This window comes from Acipenser ruthenus, chromosome 55 (assembly GCF_902713425.1).
Source record: "Acipenser ruthenus chromosome 55, fAciRut3.2 maternal haplotype, whole genome shotgun sequence".
Taxonomy (NCBI): domain Eukaryota; kingdom Metazoa; phylum Chordata; class Actinopteri; order Acipenseriformes; family Acipenseridae; genus Acipenser; species Acipenser ruthenus.
Genome location: NC_081243.1, coordinates 5,125,845 through 5,145,283, shown reverse-complemented (window position 1 = coordinate 5,145,283; position 19,439 = coordinate 5,125,845). Strand labels below are relative to the sequence as shown.

The window sequence follows — 19,439 nt, the reverse complement described above, 5'->3', positions numbered from 1 at the left end:
AGGACCCTGGAGGTCAGCCCACATCAACGCTCTGGAACTCAGAGCAGTGGACCTCGCCCTTCGGCACTTCTTGCCAGTGCTTCTAAACAAGCACGTGTTAGTGCGGTCAGACAACACCACAGTAGTGGCGTATATCAATCGCCAGGGCGGATTGCGGTCCTCCGGTCTTCACCGGATGGTAACGCGGCTGTTGCTCTGGGCTCAACCGCGTTTAGCCTCTCTGCGTGCAGTTCATCTGCCGGGCAGAGTCAATTACGCAGCGGATCTCCTGTCCAGAGGAGGTCCTCTTGCGGGCGAATGGCGTCTTCACCCTCGGGTGGTAGAGCGCATTTGGGACTGGTTCGGCACAGCGCAAGTCGATCTCGTCGCTTCGCGAGAGACCACACACTGCCCCCTATGGTTCTCGGTGAAGGACCTTGACAGCCCCCTAGGAGTCGATGCACTGGCTCACGAATGGCCGCCAGGGCTCCTGTAAACATTTCCACCGATTTCGATGCTCCCCGCCTTCTTGGAGAAGGTCAGGGTAGAGCAAGCGACAGTGATCCTGATCGCTCCTCGGTGGCCTCGGAGGATATGGTTCCCGAGTCTAGTGCAGTTGTTGCACGGTCGCCCAAGGGAGCTCCCTCTGCGAGCGGACCTGTTGTCCCAAGCCCAAGGAGGGCTATGGCATCCGAACCCCAAGCTCATGCAGCTATGGGCTTGGCCCCTGAGCGGGAGCGCCTGTCAGCCTTAGGGCTTTCGACGGTGGTTATATCCACCATTCAGAGTGCGAGAGTGCCCACTACTCGGTCGCAATATGCGTATAAGTGGCAATTATTTCAGAGTTGGTGTCTGGCTGAGGGCCATGACCCGGTCTCCTGCCCTATGGCAGTGATATTACAGTTTCTGCAGAAGCTGTTAGATGAGGGTAAGTCTCCCTCTACACTTAAAGTGTATTTGGCCGCTATTTCGGCTTGCCATGTACGCATTGACGGGTTATCACCTGGTTGCCATTTTTTGGCATCTCAGTTTCTGAAAGGCGCAAGACGCTTGCGGCCTATAAGAACGACCAGTTTACCGTCGTGGAGCCTTGATGTGGTGCTAGAAGCCCTTGCCAAGGCACCGTTTGAGCCTCTCCACAGCGTGGATATGAAGCTCATATCTATTAAGACTGCATTTTTGCTGGCTGTGGTATCAGCAAAACGCGTGAGCGAGTTACATGCACTTTCAGTGCATCCTTCTTGTACTCGTTTTGCAGGAGACAGTTCTAAGGTCTCCATACGCCCTAATCCGGCCTTTTTACCAAAGGTTATATCCCCGTTCCACATGAACCAGTCAGTCGAGTTGATGGCGTTCCATCCTCCTCCTTTTTCTTCCCCAGAGGAAGAGCGGTTACACATGCTCTGCCCCGTGAGGGCATTGAGGTGTTATATTGACCGTACAAAGACTGGGAGGCAGACAGAACAGTTGTTCATATGCCATGGTTCTAGATCTTTGGGTCAGCCACTGTCTAAACAGCGCCTTTCCCACTGGATAGTGGATGCTATTAAATTAGCGTATGAATCTGCAGGCCTTCCACCACCAGGGCAGTTGAAGGCGCATTCTACCAGGGGTATGGCGACATCCTGGGCCCTCTTTCGAGGGGTGCCGGTGTCTGATATTTGCGCGGCAGCCAGTTGGGCTACCCTGCATACTTTCATGAGGTTTTACAGGTTAAATGTACTGGAATCCTCTGCTCCGTCATTTGGAGCATCTGTGTTGCACTCTATGACGCCTCAGGTTGCGGACGTCTAGAGTGGTTGACAATATGGTGTGACTATTCCACCTTGGGACAGGTGTCATTGCGAGCATAGACGCTGAGGCGCAGCTCCGCATATGTGTAGATGTACTGCCTACGCAGTTGCGTTATGACGTAAGGCTGTCCTACTGCCGAGAATCCTCCCTCGCGACGGCTTGGGTACACTGTTCCCATACCTTGATGGTTATTTTCGACTTGAAAGGGAACGATAGGTTGCGGATGCAACCCCGGTTCCCTGAAAGAGAAAATAACCATCAAGCCGCGAGGCCGCTCTGGAGGCCTTCACGGCCTGAAGGGCAAAAGAGGAAGTGACTCTCCGCGCGCTGCGTATAGTAAGCTCCCAGGGGGGCGGGCTTACATGGCAGCTTTCGCGGAGGCCTATCGGCAGCTTTGACATAAAGCTCAGCCAATCCCTACTGCCTGACGGCAATGTCCCATACCTTGATGGTTATTTTCTCTTTCAGGGAACCGGGGTTGCATCCGCAACCTATCGTTATGTTTCTGCTCCCTCGATCACGTTGTGCAGTATCTCCCGTATGCTCTGGCGGTTTAACAGTTTGGTCGCTGTGGCGCAATCGGTTAGCGCGTTCGGCTGTTAACCGAAAGGTTGGTGGTTCAAGCCCACCCAGGGACGGTGCTTTTTGCATTTCTTAATCACATTAGAAAATGGCACTGTAATACATTGCTATTTCCTTTGGTTTAAATATGTTTGGTACAAAGGGGAGACAATTAACACTTAACAAGCTGCCGGTATGTTCTCAATTGGCACTTGTGTTCTTAAAGGCATAGCGTGCATTTAAATTAAATAGGTTCTACAATGCAAAAGCAAGTTTTGGCATTTTTGCATTGCCTGCCTCGTCAAACAAGCTCGAGCCACAGCACAGTGCTGATGCATATACAGCTCTGGAAAAAATTAAGAGACCACTGCATAATTATCAGTTTCTCTGGTTTTACTATTTATAGGTATGTGTTTGGGTAAAATGAACATTTTTGTTTTATTCTATAAACTACTGACAACATTTCTCCCAAATTCCAAATAAAAATATTGTCATTTAGAGCATTTATTTGCAGAAAATGACAACTGGTCAAAATAACAAAAAAGATGCAGTGTTGTCAGACCTCGAATAATGCAAAGAACATAAGTTTATATTCATTTTTAAAAAACACAATACTAATGTTTTAACTTAGGAAGAGTTCAGAAATCAATACTTGGTGGAATAACCCTGATTTTCAAGCACAGCTTTCATGCGTCTTGGCATGCTCTCCACCAGTCTTTCACATTGATGTTGGGTGGCTTTATGCCACTCCTGGCGCAAAAATTCAAGCAGCTTGGCTATGTTTGATAGCTTGTGACCATCCATCTTCCTCTTGATCACATTCCAGAGGTTTTCAATGGGGTTCAGGTCTGGAGATTGGGCAGCCCATGACAGGGTCTTGATCTGGTGGTCCTCCATCCACACCTTGATTGACCTGGCTGTGTGGCATGGAGCACTGTCCTGCTGGAAAAAACAATCCTCAGAGATGGGGAACATTGTCAGAGCAGAAAGAAGCAAGTTTTCTTCCAGGACAACCTTGTACTTGGCTTGATTCATGCGTCATTCACAAAGACAAATCTGCCCGATTCCAGCCTTGCTGAAGCACCCCAGATGAGTCCAATTTTCAGCTTTGCCCAACACCTGGTCGTCTAATGGTTAGACGGAGACCTGGAGAGGCCTACAAGCCACAGTGTCTCGCACCCACTGTGAAATGTGGTGGAGGATCGGTGATGATCTGGGGGTGCTTCAGCAAGGCTGGAATCGGGCAGCTTTGGCATGAATCAAGCCAAGTACAAGGTTGTCCTGGAAGAAAACTTGCTTCCTTCTGCTCTGTCACGTTAATTTCCAGCTTCCCAGCATCAGGCCATTCCTGCAACCTTCTTGTTCCCGGATTTGCACTTCTTCATTTGCCCCCATCATCAAGGCACTTAATACAACTTTCAAAGTCCATTTCATTCAATTTGAGCTTCCAGGCACAAATAATAATGTCCTACGATTATCAACATTTCAGTCAAAGCGTCCTCCCACAACGCAATAGACAATACACTCTTAGACTGCTCCTGATCAAATCAATAGGATGGCTTGAAGTTTGCATGCAGTAGAAATTGGTATTTGAGAGTAAAGGCGTTTAAGATGATGTCGCGATGGGAATGTGAATAGAGTCAGTTATATTTGCATCATTCTGTATATATACCCCATACCCCTAGACCAACGAGCCAGCTGCCGGTTTTATCCGGCGGCCGACGCGTGATACAGTCTCTGGCAGCAAAATAAGTGCAGCATGACCAGAGTCCCGTTCCGGAATGCTGCTGACACCTCAGACGAGGGGGGCTTAATACTCGCCAACGCAACCTTCATTATTTTTTGGCATTCTTATAGTGCTGCTTTTTTTTTTTTTTTTTTTTAATTCGCAACACGAAAACTAGGATTCACATGTGTTTCACGTAACACTTTTTCAATTAATTCATCTGGTCACAGTGTTTTACCGCTACAGCAGGACCGGCAATGCTTTTAATGGAATCAGCATTAAAAGCTGCCACGTCAGTGGAGAAGTGCACGAGTACTCTCACTCTCATTTCAAACAAGGGTATTTGAATTGCCTTCTAGCCGTTCTCGCTCACAAAAGGCGCCATGGCGTGTATCTGTAATCCCAGCTACAGGGGCAGGTTGAGGCTGGCGGATCGCTTGAGCACGGAAGCTCTGTGCTGCAACTGGCTGTGCTGATCGGGAGTCCACACTTAGCATGGCATCGACATGGCGTTTCTGGGGGAGCTCGTGAATGCCAGGTCGTCTAAGGAGGGGTGAACCGGCCCAGGTCGGGAACGGAGCAGGTCAAAACCCCCGTGTCGCAGCAGTAGTGGGACTGCTCCTGTGAGCGGACGTTGCAGTGCATCCTTTGCAAAACAACGAAACCCAGCCTCTTTTTTTCTATTTATTTTTTGAAGTGCTGTATCACGCGTCGGCCGCCGGATAAAACCGGCAGCTGGCTCGTTGGTCTAGGGGTATGGGGTATATATACAGAATGATGCAAATATAACTGACTCTATTCACATTCCCATCGCGACATCATCTTAAACACCTTAACTCTCAAATACCAATTTCCACTGCATGCAAACTTCAAGCCATCCTATTGATTTGATCAGGAGCAGTCTAAGAGTGTATTGTCTATTGCGTTGTGGGAGGACGCTTTGACTGAAATGTTGATAATCGTAGGACATTATTATTTGTGCATGGAAGCTCAAATTGAATGAAATGGACTTTGAAAGTTGTATTAAGTGCCTTGATGAAGGGGGCAAATGAAGAAGTGCAAATCCGGGAACAAGAAGGTTGCAGGAATGGCCTGATGCTGGGAAGCTGGAAATTAACGTGACAGAGCAGAAGGAAGCAAGTTTTCTTCCAGGACAACCTTGTACTTGGCTTGATTCATGCCAAAGCTGCCCGATTCCAGCCTTGCTGAAGCACCCCCAGATCATCACCGATCCTCCACCACATTTCACAGTGGGTGCGAGACACTGTGGCTTGTAGGCCTCTCCAGGTCTCCGTCTAACCATTAGATGACCAGGTGTTGGGCAAAGCTGAAAATTGGACTCATCTGGGGGTGCTTCAGCAAGGTTGGAATCGGGCAGATTTGTCTTTGTGAAGGACGCATGAATCAAGCCAAGTACAAGGTTGTCCTGGAAGAAAACTCGCTTCCTTCTGCTCTGACAATGTTCCCCAACTCTGAGGATTGGTTTTTCCAGCAGGACAGTGCTCCATGCCACACAGCCAGGTCAAACAAGGTGTGGATGGAGGACCACCAGATCAAGACCCTGTCATGGGCAGCCCAATCTCCAGATCTGAACCCCATTGAAAACCTCTGGAATGTGATCAAGAGGAAGATGGATGGTCACAAGCTATCAAACAAAGCCGAGCTGCTTGAATTTTTGCGCCAGGAGTGGCATAAAGCCACCCAACATCAATGTGAAAGACTGGTGGAGAGCATGCCAAGACGCATGAAAGCTGTGCTTGAAAATCAGGGTTATTCCACCAAGTATTGATTTCTGAACTCTTCCTAAGTTAAAACATTAGTATTGTGTTTTTTAAAAATGAATATGAACTTATTTTCTTTGCATTATTCGAGGTCTGACAACACTGCATCTTTTTTGTTATTTTGACCAGTTGTCATTTTCTGCAAATAAATGCTCTAAATGACAATATTTTTATTTGGAATTTGGGAGAAATGTTGTCAGTAGTTTATAGAATAAAACAAAAATGTTCATTTTACCCAAACACATACCTATAAATAGTAAAACCAGAGAAACTGATAATTATGCAGTGGTCTCTTAATTTTTTCCAGAGCTGTATATGCATCAGCACTGTGCTGTGGCTCGAGCTTGTTTGACGAGGCAGGCAATGCAAAATTGCCTAAACTTGCTTTTGCATTGTAGAACCTATTTAATTTAAATGCACGCTATGCCTTTAAGAACACATGTGCCAATTGAGAACATACCGGCAGCTTGTTAAGTGTTAATTGTCTCCCCTTTGTACCAAACATATTTAAACCAAAGGAAATAGTAATGTATTACACTGCCATTTTCTAATGTGATTAAGAAATGCAAAAAGCACCGTCCCTGGGTGGGCTTGAACCACCAAACTTTCGGTTAACAGCCGAACGCGCTAACCGATTGCGCCACAGAGACCAAACTGTTAAACCGCCAGAGCATACTGGAGATACTGCACAACGTGATCGAGGCAGCAGAAACATAAACTCATGTTAACAGAAAAGAAATATAAAAAGATAATTTCGACAAAAGCTGCCGGGAAGCACTGCCGCTGCTGATTGCTTGTTTCTACGCGCTTTGAAAAGGGAGTCTCGTCTTCCAGAATATCACTTACAATGTGGGCCATCAAAAATAAAAAATAAAGTTTCTAAAGAAGATGATTTCAGCAAGCTAAAACACCACACGAACACTTGTCATGTGACACTTTCTATATTGGCTTGCTAGCTTGCAATTGGCTGCTGGTCCACGGCGGTGCGGCACTTAGCGCTGGTTTATCATGTTACAGGTGTTATACACTGAGCGCTGGTTTATCATGTTACAGGTGTTATACACTGAGCGCTGGTTTAACATGTTACAGGTGTTATACACTGAGCGCTGGTTTATCCTGTTACAGGTGTTACACACTGAGCGCTGGTTTAACATGTTACAGGTGTTACACACCAGCGCCAGTAGGCACTGAGCGCTTTTCACCTCCAGCGACAGTGTGTCACTGACGCTGGCATGCGTATCGGGTGCATAATTACGTTTTTATTAATGCCACTTTGTTACGGACAGTAGTCAGGGTGATGATACAAGACCAGAGCCAATAAACCTGTTATTTTCTTGTCCTTTCACTACCATATTCTATTGTGCTTGTTCAGAATACGCGTGAATCCTGAAAACATCTTGTTAATATTTAAACAAAGCCAGCAGCCACTTTATTGATCACTCTGTGGATTAACCGCTATTGGAATACAGATGCTTGTGTTAAAGATGTTAATAGACTTTCAATGTACACGTTTTAGAGCTAAGCGTTTGTTGAGGCAGTTCAAGCGCTGCACTTTCAGGCAGCCAGTTCCAGTGTTTGCCTTTTGGACTTACTCTGGAAGGAATACAAAAAAAAAAAACATTTGTTGAGAACCGCATTTGGGAGAAAACTTAACAGTTTCGAAACGCATTAGTAAAGGCATCGGATTCTATTATGGTGTTTCCGAGCTGTTGAACGTTTCGCTTGTTAGGGCGGGCGAGTCTGTTACAAAGAATTGCCACAGTGTATGTATCTCCATAATGCGTTGGGACAAAATACGCCGATACATTAAAACTACTTGGAGAATGCGAGCATCGATCCTGCTACTTCTCGCATGCTAAGCGAGCGCTCTACCATTTGAGCTTATTCCCCTCGAGTTGTGCCGGCGATTCTCATGGGCCGATGTGTTCACCAGTTACACCACAGAAGTGCTATGGTTTGAGATAAGAGCACAGGCTTAAATATAAAATGTCTCCTCTGCTTTTACAATGGCTTAATAATAATAATAATAATAATAATAATAATAATAATAATAATAATAATAATAATAATAATTGATAGCTCTGACAGGACATCAGCACAGCCAGACTATATGGGGGAGTAGGATATAAATGTGCAGGATATAAATCTCGCTTTGCTAATCATTCCCGTATGCGGTGGCTCTCTAAAAGTTTGGTCTCTGTGGCGCAATCGGTTAGCGCGTTCGGTTGTTAACCGAAAGGTTGGTGGTTCAAGCCCACCAAGGGACGATGCTTTTTGCATTTCTTAATCACATTAGAAAATGGCACGCTGATACGTTGTTATTTCGTCCAATTACACTGAAGAAAAATGTGCTGTTTTTCAGTTCAAAATAATATTTAAAAAAAATTTTGTATTCCTTCCGGAGTAAGTCCAAAAGGCAAACACTGGAACTGGCTGCCTGAAAGTGCAGCGCTTGAACTGCCTCAACAAACGCTTAGCTCTAAAACGTGTACATTGAAAGTCTATTAACATCTTTAACACAAGCATCTGTATTCCAATAGTGATCAATAAAGTGGCTGCTGGCTTTGTTTAAATATTAACAAGATGTTCCCTTTCAAGTCGAAAATAACCATCAAGGTATGGGACATTGCCGTCAGGCAGTAGGGATTGGCTGAGCTTTATGTCAAAGCTGCCGATAGGCCTCCGCGCAAGCTGCCGTGTAAGCCCGCCCCCTTGGGAGCTTACTATACGCAGCGCGCGGAGAGTCACTTCCTCTTTTGCCTTCAGCATCAGTAGCGGTAGGACTTAGAGCTATTTAACTGACTGTACTCACTAAGCTTAGGCTTGAGAAGCTGGTTTATACCCTTCTCCGAGTTTATTTCAGTTATACTCTCCGGAGTTATTATTGTTTATTATTGTATATTTGTATTATTTTTTAGGATTATATATTGTTTACATTATATATTCCTTTTTGCTTTGCTTCGGCATCGCATTCTTCGTGGTCCCTGTCTTTCCTCTGTTCCTTTAATTATTATTGTGTGGGTTTTTTGTATATATATATTGTATATATATTATATTTATTGTGTATATATATATATTGGTATATATTGTACATTGTGTGTCGGACGCGTGTTGCGTTGGCCTTGGCCATGCGCATTTGCATCCTCGGTCTAGCTTAGGCTAAACCGTGTGTGTGTGCGGGTAGTCTGCTCTGCAGTGCCCCCCCGCGGCGCGTTCCCGCCACGTGGTATTGCACTACACTCCCTTTTCCTATTGCAGCGTCCACATAAAAAAAAAAAAAAATTTTCCCTTCACTATACAGAGGAAGACAACCACCAACGTGCAAAATCCCCAGCACCTTTCAGGTAGGTATTGCACAGCATCAGACACTGTACCAGCACTTAGCGTCTCCGCTTGGCGGGTCAGCTGACGCTTAGGCGTCTGTGCTAGCGTTCCACGCTCGGTACTCGCGCTTCGACGCTCGCGCTCCGGCACTTTTGGTGTCAGCGCTTGTGCGCTTTGTGCAGTGCTTCGGCGCTTTGTGCAGCGCTTCTGCGCTTGGTGCTTAGTGCTTCTGCACTTGGGGCTCAGTGCTCGACGCTTGACGCTTCGGCGCTCGGTGCTCGACGCTCGGTGCACGTTCCATCAACGCTTGGTGCTCGGTGCTCGACGCTCGGTGCTCGACGCTCGACGCTCGACGCTTCGGCGCTCGACGCTCGGTGCTCGGCGCTTGGCGCCTCGACGTTCGGTGCTCGGCGCACCCTCGACGCACGCACCCTCGACGCACGCACCCTCGACGCACGCACCCTCGACGCACGCACCCTCGACGCACCTCGGCGCTCGACGCTCGGCGCTCGACGCTCGGCGCTCGACGCTCGGTGCTCGGCGCTTGGCGCCTCGACGCACGCACCCTCGACGCACGCACCTCGACGCTCGACGCTCGGTGCTCGACTCTTCTGCGCTCGACGCTTCGACGCCTCAACGCGCGCACCCTTGACGTCGACGCACGCACCTCGGTGCTCGACGCTTCGGCGCTCGGTGCTCGACGCACGCACCCTCGACGCCGCGGCGCTCGACGCACGCACTTCAGGTGCTTGACGCTTGGTGCCCGGCGCTTCGGCGTTCGACGCGCACACCTCGGCTTTTAACGTCTCTTGGTGATTGACGTCAATACTAGACGCTTCGGCATTCTACAATGTCTGGGTTCCACCGTTGCGTGACCTGTCAGGCCAAGTTGCCTGCCAGCGACCCTCACGAGGACTGCGTCGCATGCTTAGGGCCGGACCATGCTGCATCTTCCCTGGCAGACAGGGCATACTGCCAGCTATGTGCGGGGTTTCAAACATGCACCCTGCACCAGAGAGCTAGGAAGGCGGTTGGAGGTCGTTCCCCATCCTCGGGCTCGTCCCACACCGTCTCGGCCCCACCATCATCTATCGTGTCGCTGCCGGCGACGTCTCAGCTCCCTCTGAGCCCATCTTCCCAGCTTACAGCTGGTCAGAGGTCTCCAATTAGACGTGCTCGGGAACGTTCCCGCAGCCCCTCCTCTCGCGGGGCTCGCCCCCGTCGGGAGTCTCGATCCAGATCTCGATCGCCTCACCGGAGAAGGCACTCTCGCTCCCCTCGAAGGGGTAGACGGCATCAGGACACATCTGGGGTGGCTGAGCTCACCTCCAAGATGTCGCAGTTTATGGAGCTCATGATGGGACAACAATCCCTCCTCATGACCCTAGCGAATGTGGCGCCTCGGGCCCCAGAGATGGTAACCGGACCCAGCGCTAGTCAGCCGATGGTTCCACCACCAGTGCCCCAGGAAGTAGAGTGGGACGCCGATGCTGTCTCAAGGGACGCATCTGACGCAGACCCGCTCTTTGAAGACACAGAGCCTGAGGTGGCATCCCAGCACTCTGGGCAGGACGACCCTGAAGTGCTGGATACTAATGACCCTATCTGGTCAGTGGTGGAGAGGGCAGCCCGTCACCTAGGCGTGGACTGGCCTGCATCAGAGCCAACACGACGCTCTCTATTTGAGTTGCCATCGGCTCCGCCCCTTCAGTCCAGGATGCTCCCAGCATTCCCGGATTTTATTAAGGAGGTGCAGTCCACCTGGGGAGCACCGGCCTCCGCCCCTGCGACTTCTCGCAAGGCTTCGGCCTTCAACATGCACGGGGCGAGTGAAGCTGGGCTAGCGTTGTTTCCGCCAGTGGGCGCCGCGTTCACCGCGCTAGTAAAGACGCCGACACTATCGGGGCTGGCTAAGGACCCTTCCTGCCCTAACAGGCAGTGTAGGATTATGGAGGCCCACCTAAAAAAGGGTTATGCCGCGGCTACAGAGGCAGTTAGACTGTCTAACGTGGCCAGCCTTCTGACAGTCTACCAGGCGGCGCTGATTCGCAACCTGCCTGAGTCCCCATCCGTCGGACTTAGAACCGAGCTGGGTGCAGTTGCACAGCTTTTGGTTAAGCTGGCTCAGCTGAATGCGCGAGCACAGGGCAGGAGCATTGCTTCCCTTGTAGTGGCAAGGAGGCAGCTATGGCTCTCACAGGCCAGGGTACAGGAGCCTGATAAGGCCCCGTTGCTAGATGCTCCTATATCCCCGGGGCACACGTTTGGCCCAGCGGTGGAGGAGATGCTGCAACGCTCCGTCAAGGCGCGTGAGGCGTCGCAGCAGTTGGCTAAGATGTGGCCAAGCAAGCCTTTCCAGCCAAGGCGGCCGCAGGAGCGCCAATGGCGCAGGGCGCCGCCGCAGCAGCAAGCGCACCCACAGGGCAGTAAAACCGCCCCTTTGGGGGTTGCAGCACGCAGCCAACCCGCGTTTGCAAGACCGCAGCGCGGAGGGTGGCGCCCCAGAGGAGGTAGCAGACCACGCCCTTGTGGCTCTGGTCAGGCCCCTCGTGAGCGAGCACAGCCTAAGCAGCCCTGAGAAACCCCGGAAGCCATTAACCCACCCCTACACTGTTCCACAGCTTCTGTTCTGGCAACAATGCACCAACGACATCTGGGTGCGCAAGACTATACTCACCGGGTACACCCTTCAATTCCGGTTAACCCCCCCCCCCCCCCCTTCAGGGGAGTGGTGGTAACTGCAGTGAAGGACTCGGTTCAGTCCTCAGCTCTAAATGCAGAAATACAGGCATTGCTCAAGAAGCGTGCCATTCAACTAGTAGACCCTGCTCTGACCGACCAGGGGTTCTACTCCAAGTACTTCCTGGTGCCAAAAAAGGACGGCGGGTTCCGCCCTATTTTAGATCTGCGACTACTGAACAAATACCTACGGGTGTTGTCGTTCAAGATGCTTACGCACAGGCACATTGTCCAGTCTGTCCAGCAGGGCGACTGGTTTACCACCGTAGACCTCACAGATGCATGCTTTCACGTTCCCATCTATCCGGGTCACAGGAAGTACCTACGTTTCGCATTTCAGAGCAGGGTCTACGAGTTTTGTGTCCTGCCATTCGGCCTGTCTCTAGCTCCTCGAACCTTTTCGAAGTGTATGGACGCCATTTTAGCCCCCTTGCGGGTTCAAGGCGTTCGACTGCTGAACTATCTGGACCACTGGCTCATCTGCGCGCAGTCAAAGGAGCAGCTGGCACAGCACACAGTGATGGTTACAGACCATCTTCAGCGGCTAGGTCTGAAGGTCAATCCAGACAAGAGCCGCCTCGTGCCCAGCCAACAGACCGAGTTTTGGGGTCTGCATCTGGACTCAGTGTCCATGGAAGCGACCCTATCGACACAAAGAGTTGCCTCATTAGGGCGGTGTCTCTCCCTATTCAGGTTGAGAGAAACAGTCAGCATGGAGCTCTGTCAGCGCATGCTGGGGTTGATGGCTGCCGCCTCGCAAGCCCTTCCTTTGGGCTTACTACACCAGAGACCTCTGCAGGCCTGGTTCAATGCCTTCGCGTTGCACCCGCGGAGAGACAAGCACCGCAGGCTGAGGGTATCCCGAACCTGCTGGGAAGCATTACGCTGGTGGAAAGTTCAGTCGAACATCTGCCAGGGCGTGCGCTTGGGTCCCATCTTCCGAAGGGAAGTTATCACAACCGACGCTTCCATCCAAGGTTGGGGAGCAGTCTAGAACGGGACAGGGACCCGTGGAGTGTGGTCAGGACCCTGGAGGTCAGCCCACATCAACGCTCTGGAACTCAGAGCAGTGGACCTCGCCCTTCGGCACTTCTTGCCAGTGCTTCTAAACAAGCACGTGTTAGTGCGGTCAGACAACACCACAGTAGTGGCGTATATCAATCGCCAGGGCGGATTGCGGTCCTCCGGTCTTCACCGGATGGTAACGCGGCTGTTGCTCTGGGCTCAACCGCGTTTAGCCTCTCTGCGTGCAGTTCATCTGCCGGGCAGAGTCAATTACGCAGCGGATCTCCTGTCCAGAGGAGGTCCTCTTGCGGGCGAATGGCGTCTTCACGCTCGGGTGGTAGAGCGCATTTGGGACTGGTTCGGCACAGCGCAAGTCGATCTCGTCGCTTCGCGAGAGACCACACACTGCCCCCTATGGTTCTCGGTGAAGGACCTTGACAGCCCCCTAGGAGTCGATGCACTGGCTCACGAATGGCCGCCAGGGCTCCTGTAAACATTTCCACCGATTTCGATGCTCCCCGCCTTCTTGGAGAAGGTCAGGGTAGAGCAAGCGACAGTGATCCTGATCGCTCCTCGGTGGCCTCGGAGGATATGGTTCCCGAGTCTAGTGCAGTTGTTGCACGGTCGCCCAAGGGAGCTCCCTCTGCGAGCGGACCTGTTGTCCCAAGCCCAAGGAGGGCTATGGCATCCGAACCCCAAGCTCATGCAGCTATGGGCTTGGCCCCTGAGCGGGAGCGCCTGTCAGCCTTAGGGCTTTCGACGGTGGTTATATCCACCATTCAGAGTGCGAGAGTGCCCACTACTCGGTCGCAATATGCGTATAAGTGGCAATTATTTCAGAGTTGGTGTCTGGCTGAGGGCCATGACCCGGTCTCCTGCCCTATGGCAGTGATATTACAGTTTCTGCAGAAGCTGTTAGATGAGGGTAAGTCTCCCTCTACACTTAAAGTGTATTTGGCCGCTATTTCGGCTTGCCATGTACGCATTGACGGGTTATCACCTGGTTGCCATTTTTTGGCATCTCAGTTTCTGAAAGGCGCAAGACGCTTGCGGCCTATAAGAACGACCAGTTTACCGTCGTGGAGCCTTGATGTGGTGCTAGAAGCCCTTGCCAAGGCACCGTTTGAGCCTCTCCACAGCGTGGATATGAAGCTCATATCTATTAAGACTGCATTTTTGCTGGCTGTGGTATCAGCAAAACGCGTGAGCGAGTTACATGCACTTTCAGTGCATCCTTCTTGTACTCGTTTTGCAGGAGACAGTTCTAAGGTCTCCATACGCCCTAATCCGGCCTTTTTACCAAAGGTTATATCCCCGTTCCACATGAACCAGTCAGTCGAGTTGATGGCGTTCCATCCTCCTCCTTTTTCTTCCCCAGAGGAAGAGCGGTTACACATGCTCTGCCCCGTGAGGGCATTGAGGTGTTATATTGACCGTACAAAGACTGGGAGGCAGACAGAACAGTTGTTCATATGCCATGGTTCTAGATCTTTGGGTCAGCCACTGTCTAAACAGCGCCTTTCCCACTGGATAGTGGATGCTATTAAATTAGCGTATGAATCTGCAGGCCTTCCACCACCAGGGCAGTTGAAGGCGCATTCTACCAGGGGTATGGCGACATCCTGGGCCCTCTTTCGAGGGGTGCCGGTGTCTGATATTTGCGCGGCAGCCAGTTGGGCTACCCTGCATACTTTCATGAGGTTTTACAGGTTAAATGTACTGGAATCCTCTGCTCCGTCATTTGGAGCATCTGTGTTGCACTCTATGACGCCTCAGGTTGCGGACGTCTAGAGTGGTTGACAATATGGTGTGACTATTCCACCTTGGGACAGGTGTCATTGCGAGCATAGACGCTGAGGCGCAGCTCCGCATATGTGTAGATGTACTGCCTACGCAGTTGCGTTATGACGTAAGGCTGTCCTACTGCCGAGAATCCTCCCTCGCGACGGCTTGGGTACACTGTTCCCATACCTTGATGGTTATTTTCGACTTGAAAGGGAACGATAGGTTGCGGATGCAACCCCGGTTCCCTGAAAGAGAAAATAACCATCAAGCCGCGAGGCCGCTCTGGAGGCCTTCACGGCCTGAAGGGCAAAAGAGGAAGTGACTCTCCGCGCGCTGCGTATAGTAAGCTCCCAGGGGGGCGGGCTTACATGGCAGCTTTCGCGGAGGCCTATCGGCAGCTTTGACATAAAGCTCAGCCAATCCCTACTGCCTGACGGCAATGTCCCATACCTTGATGGTTATTTTCTCTTTCAGGGAACCGGGGTTGCATCCGCAACCTATCGTTATGTTTCTGCTCCCTCGATCACGTTGTGCAGTATCTCCCGTATGCTCTGGCGGTTTAACAGTTTGGTCGCTGTGGCGCAATCGGTTAGCGCGTTCGGCTGTTAACCGAAAGGTTGGTGGTTCAAGCCCACCCAGGGACGGTGCTTTTTGCATTTCTTAATCACATTAGAAAATGGCACTGTAATACATTGCTATTTCCTTTGGTTTAAATATGTTTGGTACAAAGGGGAGACAATTAACACTTAACAAGCTGCCGGTATGTTCTCAATTGGCACTTGTGTTCTTAAAGGCATAGCGTGCATTTAAATTAAATAGGTTCTACAATGCAAAAGCAAGTTTTGGCATTTTTGCATTGCCTGCCTCGTCAAACAAGCTCGAGCCACAGCACAGTGCTGATGCATATACAGCTCTGGAAAAAATTAAGAGACCACTGCATAATTATCAGTTTCTCTGGTTTTACTATTTATAGGTATGTGTTTGGGTAAAATGAACATTTTTGTTTTATTCTATAAACTACTGACAACATTTCTCCCAAATTCCAAATAAAAATATTGTCATTTAGAGCATTTATTTGCAGAAAATGACAACTGGTCAAAATAACAAAAAAGATGCAGTGTTGTCAGACCTCGAATAATGCAAAGAACATAAGTTTATATTCATTTTTAAAAAACACAATACTAATGTTTTAACTTAGGAAGAGTTCAGAAATCAATACTTGGTGGAATAACCCTGATTTTCAAGCACAGCTTTCATGCGTCTTGGCATGCTCTCCACCAGTCTTTCACATTGATGTTGGGTGGCTTTATGCCACTCCTGGCGCAAAAATTCAAGCAGCTTGGCTATGTTTGATAGCTTGTGACCATCCATCTTCCTCTTGATCACATTCCAGAGGTTTTCAATGGGGTTCAGGTCTGGAGATTGGGCTGCCCATGACAGGGTCTTGATCTGGTGGTCCTCCATCCACACCTTGATTGACCTGGCTGTGTGGCATGGAGCACTGTCCTGCTGGAAAAAACAATCCTCAGAGATGGGGAACATTGTCAGAGCAGAAAGAAGCAAGTTTTCTTCCAGGACAACCTTGTACTTGGCTTGATTCATGCGTCATTCACAAAGACAAATCTGCCCGATTCCAGCCTTGCTGAAGCACCCCAGATGAGTCCAATTTTCAGCTTTGCCCAACACCTGGTCGTCTAATGGTTAGACGGAGACCTGGAGAGGCCTACAAGCCACAGTGTCTCGCACCCACTGTGAAATGTGGTGGAGGATCGGTGATGATCTGGGGGTGCTTCAGCAAGGCTGGAATCGGGCAGCTTTGGCATGAATCAAGCCAAGTACAAGGTTGTCCTGGAAGAAAACTTGCTTCCTTCTGCTCTGTCACGTTAATTTCCAGCTTCCCAGCATCAGGCCATTCCTGCAACCTTCTTGTTCCCGGATTTGCACTTCTTCATTTGCCCCCATCATCAAGGCACTTAATACAACTTTCAAAGTCCATTTCATTCAATTTGAGCTTCCAGGCACAAATAATAATGTCCTACGATTATCAACATTTCAGTCAAAGCGTCCTCCCACAACGCAATAGACAATACACTCTTAGACTGCTCCTGATCAAATCAATAGGATGGCTTGAAGTTTGCATGCAGTAGAAATTGGTATTTGAGAGTAAAGGCGTTTAAGATGATGTCGCGATGGGAATGTGAATAGAGTCAGTTATATTTGCATCATTCTGTATATATACCCCATACCCCTAGACCAACGAGCCAGCTGCCGGTTTTATCCGGCGGCCGACGCGTGATACAGTACTTCAAAAAATAAATAGAAAAAAAGGAGGCTGGGTTTCATTGTTTTGCAAAGGATGCACTGCAACGTCCGCTCACAGGAGCAGTCCCACTACTGGTGCGACACGGGGGTTTTGACCTGCTCCGTTCCCGACCTGGGCCGGTTCACCCCTCCTTAGACGACCTGGCATTCATGAGCTCCCCCAGAAACGCCATGTCGATGCCGTGCTAAGTGCGGACTCCCGATCGGCACAGCCAGTTGCAGCACAGAGCTCCCGTGCTCAAGCGATCCGCCAGCCTCAACCTGCCCCTGTAGCTGGGATTACAGACACACGCCACGGTGCCCGGCGTGAGCGAGAGCGGCTAGAAGGCAATTCAAATCCCCTTGTTTGAAATGAGAGCGAGAGTACTCGTGCAGTTCTCCACTGACGTGGCAGCTTTTAATGCCGATTGCATTAAAAACATTGCCGGGTCCTGCTGTAGCGGTAAAACACTGTGACCAGATGAATGAATTGAAAAAGTGTTACGTGAAACACATGTGAATCCTAGTTTTCGTGCTGCGAATTAAAAAAAAAAAAAAAAAAAAAGCAGCACTATAAGAATGCCAAAAAATAAAGAAGGTTGCGTTGGCGAGTATTAAGCCCCCCTCCTCTGAGGTGTCAGCAGCATTCCGGAACGGGACTCTGGTCATGCTGCACTTATTTTGCTGCCAGAGACTTATCACGCGTCGGCCGCCGGATAAAACCGGCAGCTGGCTCGTTGGTCTAGGGGTATGATTCTCGCTTTGGGTGCGAGAGGTCCCGGGTTCAAATCCCGGACGAGCCCGAATTATTTTTTTGTTTTGTTTTGTACTATACTGTTTTCGATCCGTAAACCGACATTAAGCTCAGCATGCAGTTTTGACTTAGACGTTTTGCAACTAAATGTGTTGCCATATTGGCAGTTAGCGTGTGCCTTCCTCGTTAGTATAGTGGTCAGTATCCCCGCCTGTCACGCGGGAGACCGGGGTTCAATTCCCCGACGGGGAGATTTTTTTTTTTCACTGATTGAAGGCAGGTGCGTGCTGATGTAATTGTATACATAAAGTAAAAAAGAAAAAGAAGGATGCATTGGTCGGGAATCGAACCCGGGCCTCCCGCGTGGCAGGCGAGAATTCTACCACTGAACCACCAATGCTCGCATGACGGTGTAATAACTCCTTATTGGCTAGGTGTTACACAAGCAGACAATTCGGTTTCAATATATTCCATATTACAAGGTGTGTCACAGCAACAGCTTTGCAGACTCAACAAAGACTGCAGTCCTAGTTTAACCATTGTGCAATCAGCCCTCAGCCCACGCCTCCATTCGGAGACCAAACCACACAATTCTTTGGAAAGACAGAGTTTTGCTCTATTAAACGCCCGGGAGCAAGAGGATGCTGCCTGAGCCGTCGGGAGCGAGTGTCAGATTGTTGTATGTTATGTGTCTAAACTGCTCTTTCTCTCACTTTTACATCACCCCTCTCAAGCCCTCGTAGGCAACCAGTGAAATGTGAGGTGATGTGAATAGAGTCAAATACATTGCATCATTCTGTGTGTGTGTGTATATATATATATATATATATTTCAAGTAACTAGCTTTATTATTATAATGAAAACACATTACACATGACCACAGTTCTGTAACAAAATGACAATAACAAAGACGTTCCCATACCGGGAGTCGAACACGGGCCGCCTGGGTGAAAACCAGGAATCCTAACCGCTAGACCATATGTGAAGCGGAGGAGCAAACTCCTGGACATGCATCAGTAGCTAGTATACAGAACAATGATTAGTAAAAAACCACATTTCATTACAAACACGTTACAAATTAAAGCAAACTTCAAGCCATTTATATTTATTCTCAATTAACAGAAACTCTTCAATTGCTAAAATATATATAAAATAAAATCTGTTTGTGCCGATCGGGAGTCCGCACTTAGCACGGCATCGACATGGCGTTTCTGGGGGAGCTCGTGAATGCCAGGTCGTCTAAGGAGGGGTGAACCGGCCCATGTCGCGAACGGAGCAGGTCAAAACCCCCGTGTCGCAGCAGTAGTGGGACTGCTCCTGTGAGCGGACGTTGCAGTGCCTCCTTTGCAAAACAACGAAACCCAGCCTCCTTTTTTTCTATTTATTTTTTGAAGTGCTGTATCACGCGTCGGCCGCCGGATAAAACCGGCAGCTGGCTCGTTGGTCTAGGGGTATGAGGTATATATATACAGAATGATGCAAATATAACTGACTCTATTCACATTCCCATCGCGACATCATCTTAAACGCCTTAACTCTCAAATACCAATTTCCACTGCATGCAAACTTCAAGCCATCCTATTAATTTGATCAGGAGCAGTCTAAGAGTGTATTGTCTATTGCGTTGTGGGAGGACGCTTTGACTGAAATGTTGATAATCGTAGGACATTATTATTTGTGCCTGGAAGCT

The 19,439-nt window shown here is 49.4% G+C and overlaps 6 non-coding genes across 6 annotated transcripts; 4 read left to right on the top strand and 2 right to left on the bottom strand.

Annotated features, from left to right (window-relative positions):
* Positions 1–2,337: 2,337 nt before the first annotated feature.
* On the top strand, positions 2,338–2,411 carry trnan-guu (transfer RNA asparagine (anticodon GUU)). Its single transcript has one exon. It is a non-coding gene; the product is annotated as a tRNA-Asn (tRNA).
* A 4,006-nt stretch (positions 2,412–6,417) lies between these two features.
* Positions 6,418–6,491, bottom strand: trnan-guu (transfer RNA asparagine (anticodon GUU)). Its single transcript has one exon. It is a non-coding gene; the product is annotated as a tRNA-Asn (tRNA).
* Positions 6,492–15,264: 8,773 nt separating this feature from the next.
* On the top strand, positions 15,265–15,338 carry trnan-guu (transfer RNA asparagine (anticodon GUU)). The gene has a single exon. It is a non-coding gene; the product is annotated as a tRNA-Asn (tRNA).
* Positions 15,339–17,726: 2,388 nt separating this feature from the next.
* Positions 17,727–17,798, top strand: trnap-ugg (transfer RNA proline (anticodon UGG)). The gene has a single exon. It is a non-coding gene; the product is annotated as a tRNA-Pro (tRNA).
* Positions 17,799–17,929: 131 nt separating this feature from the next.
* On the top strand, positions 17,930–18,001 carry trnad-guc (transfer RNA aspartic acid (anticodon GUC)). The gene has a single exon. It is a non-coding gene; the product is annotated as a tRNA-Asp (tRNA).
* Positions 18,002–18,078: 77 nt separating this feature from the next.
* On the bottom strand, positions 18,079–18,149 carry trnag-gcc (transfer RNA glycine (anticodon GCC)). The gene has a single exon. It is a non-coding gene; the product is annotated as a tRNA-Gly (tRNA).
* Positions 18,150–19,439: the final 1,290 nt, after the last annotated feature.